Here is a 14,326-nt window from a genome sequence, read left to right as displayed (position 1 = left end):
TATATACGATTTTGTCAAATATTTATGAATTTATATAAACTGTGTAAAAAACGTATTATATATATATATTTCAATATAAATTTAAATAAAAGTTAAGAAAAACATGTGTCGAAAAATGCGAAATAAGCCAGATATTTAATTCTGAAATTGAAAACGGCTGTACAGCCGAATTCGCCAGCATGTATACCATACATGCATGATGTGCATCTAAACTTACGAGGGGTGTTCCAGAAGTTCGTGGATTTTCGCTATAATTTTTATTTGGTTCCATAAATGGACAAACAAATAGCATGTTAAGAATATTTCGTCCTTTCCAAATCTACTCTCCAAATACCATGGAAATACTTAAAACAATAAATATATATCAGAGATTTAAACATGTGCACAGTGCGCACACCGACGCACGTGTATCGTTTCTGTTCAACGTCAATGACGTTATGAAGTTAACAACTGTCAAATCTTTTCCACATAATCACCTCCAACGCGAATGCACTTTATGTGTCGGGAAATCCACTTGTCAAAAGTGTCTCTATACCAGTCAGCGTCACAAGACGACACGATTAGATTTGCTGCAACTGTAAGTTCCTGTTTACTTGCAAAGCGAATACCGCGCAACTGTGATTTAACTTCCGGGAAGACGCGGAAGTCCATAGGGGCCAAATCCGGGCTGTAAGGAGGACTTAGGCGCTGTAACGTGAAATTTGCCGTTAATTCTGTTTATCAACGACATTAAAACCAAATTTAAATTCGCGTAACGCTCATTCTTTTAATAAAATACACGCGTGCGCCGCATGTCGTTACTGAGGTCTCTATGGCAACGCGTTTCAAACGCGCTTTATGGAAATCATGCATTTTTAGCTTATATATAAAGTCCGTGATAATTGGTTTGTATAATATGTAAATTTCATTGACTTTTACCAGCAAACTAATAAGTTATAGCGAAAATCCACGATCTTCTGGAACACCCCTCGTAGTTTAACGGTTTATTATACAAAGAATAATGCTTCGGTTATTGTAGGAAAATATGTACGTCACTATCGGCTCGGGGCGCTAATTTGTCTTTGCTGCATTTTATAAAATTCGGCTTTAATGTATATTTTTTCTTGTCTTTTTTGTGTTATTGTAACATCTTTTATCAATATATTACAATTAAACACATATAAAAAATCGTATATACCCGCTTTAAGAACCGTTTTCTAAAAGATGGGTTCATTTATATTTCTGTTCGAAAGCGTTTGGTGCGCACTGAATATACTGAACGGTTGATTGCAATTAAACTCACTTGATTAACTCGAGACGCATGTTTCAATTTTGTTAATGTGAGGGAACATTTTGAGTTTAGGTCTGTGAATAAGAAACAATTAAAAATGTTATCGATTCAATTGTGAGTTGAAATGTTATGAGTTTTGTTATGCCGGCGTAACATTTGAGTGTGGGTTTGTAAATAAGAAATTATTGGTAATGCAAGAGATTCACTTATGAGTTTAAATGTTTGAAAAAAAAAACGCCAGCATAAAAGTTTGTGTTTTGTCTGTAAATATGAAATTAATGGAAATTTGTGAGCCATTGAAATATTATGAATTTTGTTACACTTGCATAGCATTTGAGTTTGGGTCTGTAAATAAGAAATTATTCGAAATGCAAGGGGTTTGCCCATTAGTTGAAGTGTAATGAACTTTGTTTAGCTGGCATAACATTTTTAGTTTCGCTCTGTAAATAAGGATTGATTGCATTGGAAACTATAGAGGAATGCACTTTTTGTTGAAACATGTAACTGATTTTTAAAAACATAAACATTAATTAGTAAATTTACACAGGTCTTGGGACAATTTTTGTTTTCAACCTCAAATAGTTGGAAAAAATTGCCAGGCTATTTTCATAGGTTTCATCCGATCTTCACCAAATTTGGTCAGAAGTTGTGTCTAGATGATATCTAGGTAAAGTTATGTGATGCTTAATTTTCAAAATATATCATTTTGCAACTCAAATGGTAAAGTTATCCAGTTGTCCAAAACCTTCAAACGGGCAAATCTTGTGACAGTTTGGCACACTTGTTGTTTATTACTTCGATTAGTTTGTAAAATTATTTGTCGTATTTCTTTGATGATTTTAGGGGGTAATTTTACGCAAGATATGGCAAATGGAGGATGATAGTCAGAATGTTGTATTGTTATAATTTGTTCGTAAATTGACGCAGTGCTTGGGACAATTTTTGTTAACTATTTCGAGAAATTTGTTAAAATATCTGGTATTTTGATGTTGATTAAAGTTTGTACATTTACGCAAGGCTTGGCTTATGTAGAAAGCTATTCAGAAATCTGTTGTATTTCTGAAATTCGAAGTCTTATATAATTGACCGCTTTACAATAAATAAGTTCGTGAAATTACGGACTGCCACTGAAGAAATTGCCAGAGTTTTTATTTTGATTAGGTGCGTAAATATACGAAGTGCATGACTTATGCAGAAAGATCTTATATTTTAGTTAAAAGTGTGGTATATTTGAATTTTAAACAAAAATATTGCTATCTTTTGCCATAAATTAGTTTGTAAATTTACGCAGTGCTTGAGACAATTTTTTGTTTTATTACTTTGAATCGCTTGTAAATTTATCTGGTATGTTGATGTTCATTTAAGTGCGTAAATTTACGCAATGCTTGGCTTATGTTGGAAGATACTTCGAAAAAATATTGTATTTGTGAAATTCAAACTACCACATCTCTTCTTATAATTAGTTCGTAAATTTACGCAGTGCTTGGGACAGCTTTTTATAGTTCTTTGATTTCTATGTATAATGATTTTTATTATGTTTTAAGTGCTTACATTTAAGAAGAGCTGACTTATGCAGAAAGATCATATATTTTAGTTAAAATATAAAAAAAAGCCCCCGGTATTTGAATTTCAAAGTATAATATTGCTATCTTTTACCATAAATTAGTTTGTAACTAAAGCTGCATTATATGTGGACCCGGAGTTGTAACTAAAGCTGCATTATATGCGGACCCGGAGTTGTAAGTAAAGCTGCATTATGTGGACCCTGAGTGTTCCCCGGCACTCCTACCTTTAATTAACTTAGTTCACGAACGTTGGGACGACGTTTGAAGTATTGCAATGTCCATCTTTTTCTAGTTGTTACTGAAAGATTTGCAATTGCTTAGTGGTCTTGTGTTGTGTATGTGTGTGTGTGTGTGTTTGGGGGGGGGACCGGAGAATCCGGCGCAAACTCCACCTGTCCGGTATTGTGACTACCGAAAAAACTCACATGCTCCTACGCTCTAGCCATACAATATGTTTAGCTCGTCTTGTTGAACGTATTGTTCGCAATAAAACATCGGAAGTGATTTTGATTGGTTAATTTTTTTATAAATAGTCGGCCCTAGGGTCGAATATTTATACTCAGCCCTCAGAATATGTGCGCGTGACGTTAATTGGAAAAAAATGGCGTCCACATTCAGCCTTAGCCACAAATCAACGAAATAATTAATCATTATTAGATTATTAAATGACAGGTAGCACACAATTTGGATAATACACATATCGATTGAAACTAAAGCTGTGCTTCACACTAGATTGATGCCTTTATTTGAGCTTTAACAGGATTCACAAAACAGCAAAATTTTAAAAATAAAAGGCACAATTATCTCTATGACAACTTTTATTCGATGCTTATAATAATTAAATGACAACGGTGTGCAATCCGTTTTTTATTAATTCTATCCATGTATCTATATTTATTGTGAATCATACTTTTTTAAAGGGATCTTTTCACGTTTTTGTAAATTGCCAAGATTGCAAAAAGTTGTTTCAGATTCGCAAATTTTCGTTTTAGTTATGATATTTGTAAGGAAACAGTATTACTGAACATTTACCATGGTCTAATATAGCCATTATATGCATCTTTTGACGATTTTAAAACCTAAAAATTATAAAGCGTTGCAACGCGAAACGATTGAAAAATTTGGAGAGTTCTGTTGTTGTCGTTAATTTTTTTGAAATTACGAAGATTGCGTATATAAGGTATACAATACACTACTTTGTATACTCGGCTGAATAGCCGAGATGGCTAAAGCGATTTTACTTCAGGACCTCGGCAGGACTCCAGGGGTCACTGGTTCGAAACCTGCTCCAGGCAATGTTTTTTTTCCTTTTTATGCCCCCTTCGAAGAAGAGGGGGTATATTGCTTTGCACATGTCGGTCGGTCTGTCGGTCGGTCCGTCCACCCGGTGGTTTCCGGATGATAACTCAAGAACGTTTGGGCCTAGGATCATGAAACTTTATAGGTACATTGATCATGAATCGCAGATTACCCCTATTGATTTTGAGGTCACTAGGTCAAATGTCAAGGTCACGGTGACCCGAAATAGTAAAAGGGTTTCCGGATGATAACTCAAGAAGGCTTATGCCTAGGATCGTGAAACTTGATAGGTAGATTGATCATGACTCGTAGATGACCCCTATTGATTTTCAGGTCACAAGGTCAAAGATCAAGGTCACAGTGACCCGAAATAGTAAAATGGTTTCCGCATGATAACTCAAGAACGCTTATGCCTAGGATCATGAAACTTCGTAGGTAGATTGATAATGACTGGCAGATGACCCCTATTGATTTTGAGGTCACTAGGTCAAAGTCAAGGTCACGTAGACCCGAAATAGTAAAATGGTTTCCGGATGAGAACTCAAGAACGCTTCTGACTAGGATCATGAAACTTCATAGGTACATTGATCATGACTGGCAGATGACCCCTATTGATTTTCAGGTCAAGGTCACAGTGACAAAAACATACTCACACAATGGCTGTCACTCCAACGGAGAGCCCATATTTGTGGCATGCATGTTTTACAAACAGCCCTTGTTTTAATTTTATTCTTGAGTTTTTATTGGAGCTTTTACTATCCAATGTTTACATTTATCAATATAAAGCATTTAATGAATAACTTCAAAACATGCCAAAATCTGTGAAAAGGCCCCTTTAAACTATTGTAGCGAATGCTACCCACTGTCACCAAAAACACGATTTATAAAATTGAATTACTTGTCGGAGCAATTACAAGAATTTTATCAAAGCTTCCTATTGTGCACGACAAATGCACAATCCGAAATACGTTTTTGTTTTCGTTCGATGCTCCAAAATATTCTATATAAACCTTCCACGTCCGAATAGATAAAACTGTTGTTTCGTCACAGAAATTACGTCACAGAAATACGTCATAAATTGGGAAATCAATTAAATGAAAATAAAAGTACAAAAGCTGATTTTGTAATACATTTTAGAGAAAAATTAAAACAAAGATAAACAAAACAAAGTAAGGTATATATTATAGACATTAATACGGGCCGCTATGCTCCCTGCGGGCCGATTATCTCTGCCCGCCCCGGCTCAGCCGTGTATTAATCTCTAAATATTTTCTTTTTACGAATACACAAGCGAAACACTTGAATACTAAATAATTATGTATTTATTCTACAACATAAGTAATTAATGCATTGTGATTTTCAACAATCTGATTTAAATATATATTGGATATGATTATCTATAAAAGACAATGACAGACACGTCACTTTGATCAAGTAGACCATATAATTAACTGGTGTGTACTTTTATATAAATTGATGTTAACTTGCAATTATATTTTCATCCAAATTTCGAATCGTATAAACAGAGTTTCTAATATATAATTTTGCTAATCATGGTACATGTTTTTTTATTAGGAAAGCGATATTGGTGTCAGAAGAGTGTCGAACAAAAAGCGGTATCAAAACCTTCAATCAATCATGCAGGTATATCATTAGCATTTGTTTGTAAACTAGTTGTTTGTTTTGATAGTTTTTTACAAAACATAAGGAATACAGAACACGTTCTCAGAGATACGGGCAAACTGACTAAAAGACAAACAAATTGTTGACCACACAGAAATGTTAAAATAGACAGACAAGAAAGCCACATATATACATGAAGCGCGCTCTGTGAAAACGGGGCTTAAAGCATGTGCCTAAAATATCGTCCCACAATAGCCAGTCAGTACCGGCCTGTGTATTCCGCACAGACGTGTGAAGTCCGCACAGGGTAATCAGGGACGACACTTTCCGCTGTTTAGTGTTCTTCTCTTTTAAAAGAATACTCTTCAGAAAAAAATCCACTTTCGGCGGAAAGTGTCGTCCCTTATCAGCCTATGATGACTGCATAGGCTACTCTGAAGTTAAGAATACGGACAGGCATCGTTGAAGAAGTAAGTCAGTCTTTCTTTGGACAGGCAGAGCGGGCGAACAGACAGACATACAAATATATAGATAGACAGCCTAGACACAAGGAGTTACTGATATTCTTAATGACTGGCTAACTGAAACAACGACTGGCAGGCGTGCGAGCCGACGGGTCGGTCTAGAACTCACAATCAGGCAACCTGGGTATCCACATTTACATAATGACACATGTTCGGTTAACAAAAACATTCAAAACACATACATTCTTCATTTGGAAATAAATTCTTTCATCAAACGGAGCAAATCACAATTTTATAGAAGACTTCAACCTATTGATTTTGAATCATATTTGATTTATATCCATCAGCGCGCGTATGGATTTATCAGTTTTCTTATACATGTTCGTCGATTTAATATACTTCATACTTAAACTATTTTATATTAAGTACTATCAATGCATTTGGTTTTGATATATTTCATCTGCTGCATGTTTGATACAATCGATAAAATAAGATGTACAAGTAAAAAGTTATCAACAGAAACATGTAAGTAATTTATATAAAATTAAACAAATTATATACGCAATGTTTATCGAAAATATTGCAAAACTATGCTCAATATATACGTACAAATGATTACAAACAATTGAAAGTAATATCATATATGCATATTTAGATTCCAGAGCATTTCACAGAATTGTCTATTCGGATGTTTGACGCACTTGACGACAGTGGAGCTGGGAAGGAAACTGTATTGGAGCGGAGGAGAACTTACTTGCGGAGGGAGCACATTGAGAAAATAGCATATCAACTACAAGGAACTAACCGTGAGTGTTTTCATTTCGGGAGCCAGTCGGAAGGGACCACAACTCCCGGTCTCCAGTCTGATATTGATTTTCTAGTAAGTGACAACAAAATCAATATCATGACCGTCTGGGAAAACTGGAAGACTGGGATGAAGAACCTTCTGATGCTCCACGACAACACCACTCCACCTCAACAGTTCTTGCTACAAGTCATCCAAGACCACACACAGGAACCAGTTACCAGTCTGACCGATGAAAGGTTCGTAAGGAAAGATTCTGAGCAAATACTGTTAAGCGCTGAAAGATGGAAAAATGCCATCGCGTATGAGGCTAGATTTGCAGGAGAGGCAACTCAAAATGGGCCTTCTGTGAGTTGGCTGCCTAACTGGGATATTGTACAGGCATTCCATGTACGCAAACCTCTTCCTGAAATACAGCACTGGATAGACAGATGTAGAGGTAAACACTGGCCACCTGTTCAGCTTCTCGAGGCTGCACGGATAGCTCCGTGTTTCCTGGTACCAGCAGTACATCCAGACAGTGATTACAAGCGCGATGAATGGCGATTGTCTCCAAACCTGATAGAACGAATGTTGATGTTTAGCTTCAATATGACTCAAATAAAATGTTTCATTGTTTTAAAACTTATCAAAAAAACATTATTTGCTAACATTGTGGGGGATGCTATTACAAGCTTTCATTGTAAAACTATAATGTTTTTCACCATAGAAAGAACACATCCTTCTCTGTGGTGCGAACACAACCTTATGTTTCTACTTGTGCAATGTTTACACGTATTAAGGCGATGGCTGCGATTGGAAAGACTCCCGCATTATATCATAGAAGGAGTGAACTTGTTCGATGGAAAAATATCAATGTTGCTGCAGAAACGCCTTTTAGTGTATATAGAGTCATTGATAAGGAATAACTGACAAGATGTATTTTATATTGGTATAGATCATATAGGTTGCCAGTTAAAAGCGTGTAGTATGCGGCATATTGTACAGTCTTGTGAACTAAGAGGTGTATGCTTAAGTAACAGCATAAGTTTACTGCTGAAGTTTGAATACTTGGTCAGAGTGATTAGATGGTTGATATTGTGGACACATGATCACAGCAGTTATCATACAACCTTCAAGCAAAATGTAAAATATGTAATACACAATGTTTTTGTAAACGCAATGAATGTGATATCGAAAACTGCTGCTTTAGAATGTATTAAACACGTGTACGCGTTACAAATGTCAGTGCAATCAACTTACTATTTGCGACAACGAAACGTTCTTGACAGAGAAAATATAAGACGTGCCCAATATTTTTTTAAATTCTGATGTAGCTTCTAGTCGCTTAAAGTTTGCTTCAATGTTAAACTGTAGTGGTCATCATCAAGCGGCAGTTCGAGTGCTGGAGGATGTAGAGAGGAGGTATCACAGCAAGGGCAAGGGTGTGTGTGGATGTAGAGAAGACCAGAAAGACAGGGATCTGAAGGTGTTTGCTGATATGTTATCTGGTAACAAAGAAGAGGTAATCAGCGAACAGCCATTCGCATTATGTGTCAGATTTTTTAGGCAAGAATCGTACTGCACTCCTTTCATATTATTGTTTGAAATGAATCGCAATATCACTGAAGAGGAAGTGGCACAGAGAGATTACCTTGACAAACTATGGATGGACAGTGCTGAGGTGGACGCTCGTCCGTTTCTATACTATCTGCAGTATCTCACGTATGGTGGACTTGGTGCTCGTGATAAACAGCTTCATGCATGGCGAGTTTTGGAGTCTTATTTATGTGATATAAGAAATGAAATCAACCTGTATCACCAAGAGACTGCAGTGAACTTGCTGGGACACTGCTATGAAATGGAAGGAGAATATGAAGGTGCGTTATATTACTACGAAGAATCGTTGGGTATTTACGACACAAATAATGCTGCTTACTGGCACGTGCGGCGTGTTTTGCGTCTTTTAAGTGATTAAAAACGATATAGAAAGGTCTCTAAAAATGTGCATATGATGGGACTAAACATAATCAAGTTGTTAATTTAATATATAAATAGTAATTATTGTAAGTATATAGCAAGCATACAGTTATATGTATTTGTCTACCAAGAATGAATATATCAAGAATTGAACTGAATTGAATTGAATATAATGTCAATATATTCTGTATTTGCAAATAATGCACCTGCAACAATTTTAGGAGAGAAGCACCTTTAATTGTCCACAACTATTGTGGAATGATTTTTTTTTATCTAATTGTACTATTCGCCTAATAATAATGTCATATATATATTTTTGCTAAAAAATACATTTATGCCTATGTATTATATTATCAGATGATACTGGTCCTGAATGTTGCCATTTTTGCTCAGAAGATTTCCCATTTAGCAAAATTAGTCGTAATTGTTCTCTAAAAAAATAATTTATGAATATTTATTGATACATAACAGATCAATATATCTCAAGTGTAAGGTTTATTTTTGGTATATGTACTTAAGACAATATTTGGCAGGCAACTTAAATGATTGTTTAAATCCAAGCCTGTATTCTTTTGCTGCACAAATTTATCTTATATGACGGTAGAAGTAAATGTTTGTTTGGTATTTTAATCAGATATCTATGTTCATAATTTTGGTAGGCTACAACACACCATAATTGTTATCAACCGTCAAACATCTGACTTTGAAAGCAGGACCCACATAATTATCTTGGTTGAATGTGTCCTTTATTTAAAATGAGCTACTGTTGTTTTTACTTAATTGTCTTTATACTGTTGTTATAAATATTCATAATTAATGTTATTAAGCGTATATATTCAGTCAACCAGTATCAACTATCCCATAAATAAAAATAATAACAGGATTTGTTCATTTTTAGCTCATCTATTTTTTGAAAAATAATTATGAGCTATTGGCGTCTGCGTCGGCGTCCGGTTAAGTTTTGCGTTTAGGTCCACTTTTCTCAGAAAGTATCAATGCTATTGCATTCAAACTTGGTACACTTACTTACTATCATGAGGGGACTAGGCAGGCAAAGTTAGATAACTCTGTCGTGCATTTTGACTGAATTATGTGCCCTTTTTATACTTAGAAAATGGAAAATTTTGGTTAAGTTTTGCGTTTAGGTCCACTTTTTTCAGAAAGTATCAATGCTATTGCATTCAAACTTGGAACACTTACTTACTATCATGAGGGGACTGGGCAGGCAAAGTAAGATAACTCTGGCGTGCATTTCAGAATTATGTGCCCTTTTATACTTAGAAAATTGAAAATTTTGGTTAAGTTTTGTGTTTAGGTCCATTTTATTCCTTAAGTATCAAAGCTACTGCTTTCATACTTGCAACACTTACTAACTATCATAAGGGGACTGTGCAGGCAAAGTGATGTAACTCTGGCTGGCATTTTGAAAGAATTATGTGCCCTTTTTATTCTTAGAAAATTGAAAATTTGGTTAAGTTTTGTGTTTAGGTCCACGTTATTCCTACAGTTTCAAAGCTATTGCTTTCATACTTGCAACACTTATTAACTATCATAAGGGGACTGTGCAGGCAAAGTTATGTAACTCTGACTTGCATTTGGACGGAATTATGGGCCCTTTATACTTAGAAAATAGATAATTTGGTTAAGTTTTGTGTTTTGGTCCACTTTACCCCTAAATTATCATAGATATTGCTTTTGTACTTGGAACACTCGCAAACTATCATAAGGGTACAGTAAAAGGACAAGTTGCATAACTCTGGATGTCATTTTTATGGAATTACGGCCCTTTTTTGACTTAGTTACTTTGAATATAGTGGTTAAATTTTGTGTTTCGATCCACTTTACTTCTTAAGTATCAAGGCTATTGCTTTCAAACTTCAAATACTTTCATGCTATCATGAGGTTACTGTACCTGGCAAGTTGAATTTTACCTTGACCTTTGAATGACCGTGACTCTCAAGGTCAAATTATTAAATTTTGCTAAAATGTGCATAACTTTTTTATTTATGATTAGATTTGATTGATACTTTGACAAAACTACTGTTACCTGACATACCACAATAGACTCCACCCAAACCATCCCCCTTGCCCCCCCCGAATCCCCCCCCTATATTTTTTTTTTAAGATAATCTCACAAATGACCACCACACCCTCACAATATACCCCCCCCCCCACCCCCCTCCCAATTTTTCTTTAAACGGTTAAAAAACACAACTATTTATTTTTATTATTTTATGTTTGAAATACCCTCCAACCATCGCACCCAAGAATCACCCACCACCCCCCTCCCCCAACCCGAATCCCCCCCCCTAATTTTTTTTTAAAGATCATCTCACAAATTCCACCACACCCTCACACTATACACCCCACCTCACCCCCCCATTTTTTTTTTAAGATCATCTCACAAATTACCACCACACCCTCACACTATACCCCCCCCCCACCTCACACCCCCAAATTTATTTTTGTTAAACGGTTAAAAAACACAAATATTTATTTTTATTATTTTATGTTTGAAATACCGTCCAACCATCACACCAAAGAATCCCACCCCTCACCATACCCCCCCCCCCTTCCCGAATTTTTTTTCCATTTTTTTCGCATTTTTGGAAGATAATGTAATAAATGTCCACACCCTCACACTATACACCCTTCTTCACTCCATCCCTCCCTCCTTTGTGATTAAAAATGAGAGTCCCTTCACCTTTAAAAAGAAAATAGAAGAGCGGTCTGCACCCGCAAGGCGGTGCTTTTGTTCTAATACGAAGTCGTGGCGGATGGAGAACATGTTTTTACCACTATTTGTGGCATATTAAATGTAATTAACTGTTTCATTACACGGTACATGTTCCTCAAATGTTCAAAAGCAATGTACTAGTTATGATAGATTATAATAAGTACAAAATAAAACAAGTTTGTGATGTCTTACCGGTAGTCGCCTTCCACATTAATATCATCTAAAATTATGTGCAAACTTTGGGTTTATTATATATTGTCGTAAAATATGTGCACATCATTTGCGCCCACAAAAATTCTAAATTAATTGGCGCCGCAACGAATTATATTTCGTCCGATCGTTCAATCGCCAAACGAATGCCCTTATTTCTCGTTTTTCTCAGGATACGTAATACAATCATAAAAACGATATTTTAGCATCTCTCTTGAAAAACGGGACACAATGCAAGTACAATCCATTATTAACAGGTGCATTCCGAACAGACTGATCAGGGACGACACTTTCCGTTTTTATGGAACTTTTTGTTTGAAAGACATCTCTTCCTAGCTGAAAATCCAGTTAAGACGGAACGTCTCGTCCATGATGAGCCTGCGCCCTGCACAGTCTAAACAGGTTCCACACTTTACGCACACGGCTCAGTTCCCTCTTGTCAATCAATAATGGGTTTATAATTTAATTTATTTAATATCGGTCAGTTAATTCAGCTTTAAGAAAATAGTTGAACCCTCGTTATAAAAAAGAAAGATATATTTTCAAAGTAAAATCATAGGTCGATTAAATCTTCCGGAGAAACTCTAGCTGTTCACCAAGTCTTGCTCATTTTTATTCTCGCGTTCATGAAGATGATTTAAGAAAGAGCGGGGCGAACGGTGGATTTCAGTTATTGTTTAGTAAAGTTGTGTTTGCTAAGCTGCCGTTTTTATTGTTTACAACATATTTTAATTACCCACTCATTTTAAGCTAGGGTAGTTTGTCTGCGTAACTACGCGATTTAAAGAATCGTATACCCTGGTAAGAAATAGTATCATGTTTTGAACTTAAACATACTCGGATTTCCTGCGTGTTTGCCTTAATTATATACTGTTTAAATGAAACAAAATGAAATAAGGTAAACTATAATAAAATATACTTATTTTTATACGAAAGGTTTACTTATCATTCAGCATAAAAACGTTATTCAACGCTCGCAAATTCAGAAACAAATATAACATACGAATTTGTTTCAACTATCTGTATTGGTTTATGTAATTACAAATTGTTTCTGATTGACGGTGGATGAAACTTAAGTAGGAATTAAATCCTTATGCATCCATCAAATCAGTTACAATTAAATATGGCAATAAACGGAAATTTTGACTCAGATCAACTGATTATGAATGTTGCTGAATCATGCTTGGTTTTATCATTTCAAAAATGGAGCCTCGATTTGATAAACTGCGGTCTAATACATGTGCGTAAAGTGTCGTCCGAGATTAGCTTGTGCAGTCCATCTATGCTTATCAGAGACGATACTTTCCTGTTTTATGAATTTTCGTTTGAAGGAAGTATATTATTAGTGAACAATTAATTCAGACGGTACGTGTTATCCTTGTTTAGCCACTACAAACTGGACAGTCTAATATGCAAGCATTAAGTCCGGTTTTCAAAGAGCGAGGTTCAATCGTATAAAGCGTTCACGTATTGGCAAAACCGAGTGGTGGTGTGTAAAAAACATATGTTCTACAGCAGTGCCTTTACAGACTTAATTGTTATTTAAATGAAATAGGTGTTGTGTGAGACTCAAATTTAACAAACGTATTTGCATATAATCAGTAAACGTGCCCGAAAAGGTCAATGCTTTTTTAAATATATGTCTGAATCACTGGCGTCATGTTTTAAACTTTGTTTCATTTGTAAAGCATACTTTGTAAAATCAATACACACCTAAATCACTTTAAATCAAATACAATATACGATCAAAGTACAGACAGTTCTGGTGTGACTATGCTTTTGAAGAGGATTGGTATAAAAGCATCTATTTGAGTTTATCTTCATCACCATAAGTGTGTATGTGGGAACGAAAACTTTCGTTAGGAAAACAATCGGTACGAAAATGTTGGGTACAAAAATTATGCTGATTTCGTGACAGGAAAATAAGACCCATATCCCCTTTGATGTCAACAAGTCAAGCGTGTAGGAAACGGTGGATTGTGATTTGAATAGTTTCCAATTTAACAAGCGACAAACGAGTATTTTAGTGCATGTGCCTTTTAACGCTTTAAATATACATTGATATAGTACATTTTTGTTCCGCTCAATAAATATTAACGTCTTTGTTACGCTCTAAGCATGTTAACGTCATAATGCGACCGAGAACAAAATTGTGCGAACGTACATTTAGAAATCTTCCTACATGTGTTTGCTTTGATGAATGAATAACGCATGCTTGAATAACAACTTGCTGCCAGTGGTGTTGTATAAGGCGTAAATTGAGAAAGCCTTAGCGTTGTTTACGTATCGCATATTTCAACAAACGTGGTCGGTAATAAAAAATAAAATTGCAACCATTGTTCAATGACGTTTAATAAGGCTAAATTGAATAGCCTTGAGCGCTTTATTGATGGA

This window comes from Dreissena polymorpha, chromosome 11 (genome assembly GCF_020536995.1).
Source record: "Dreissena polymorpha isolate Duluth1 chromosome 11, UMN_Dpol_1.0, whole genome shotgun sequence".
In the NCBI taxonomy this organism is placed as follows: Eukaryota; Metazoa; Mollusca; class Bivalvia; order Myida; family Dreissenidae; genus Dreissena; species Dreissena polymorpha.
Note: the sequence above shows the minus strand (reverse complement) of the source record.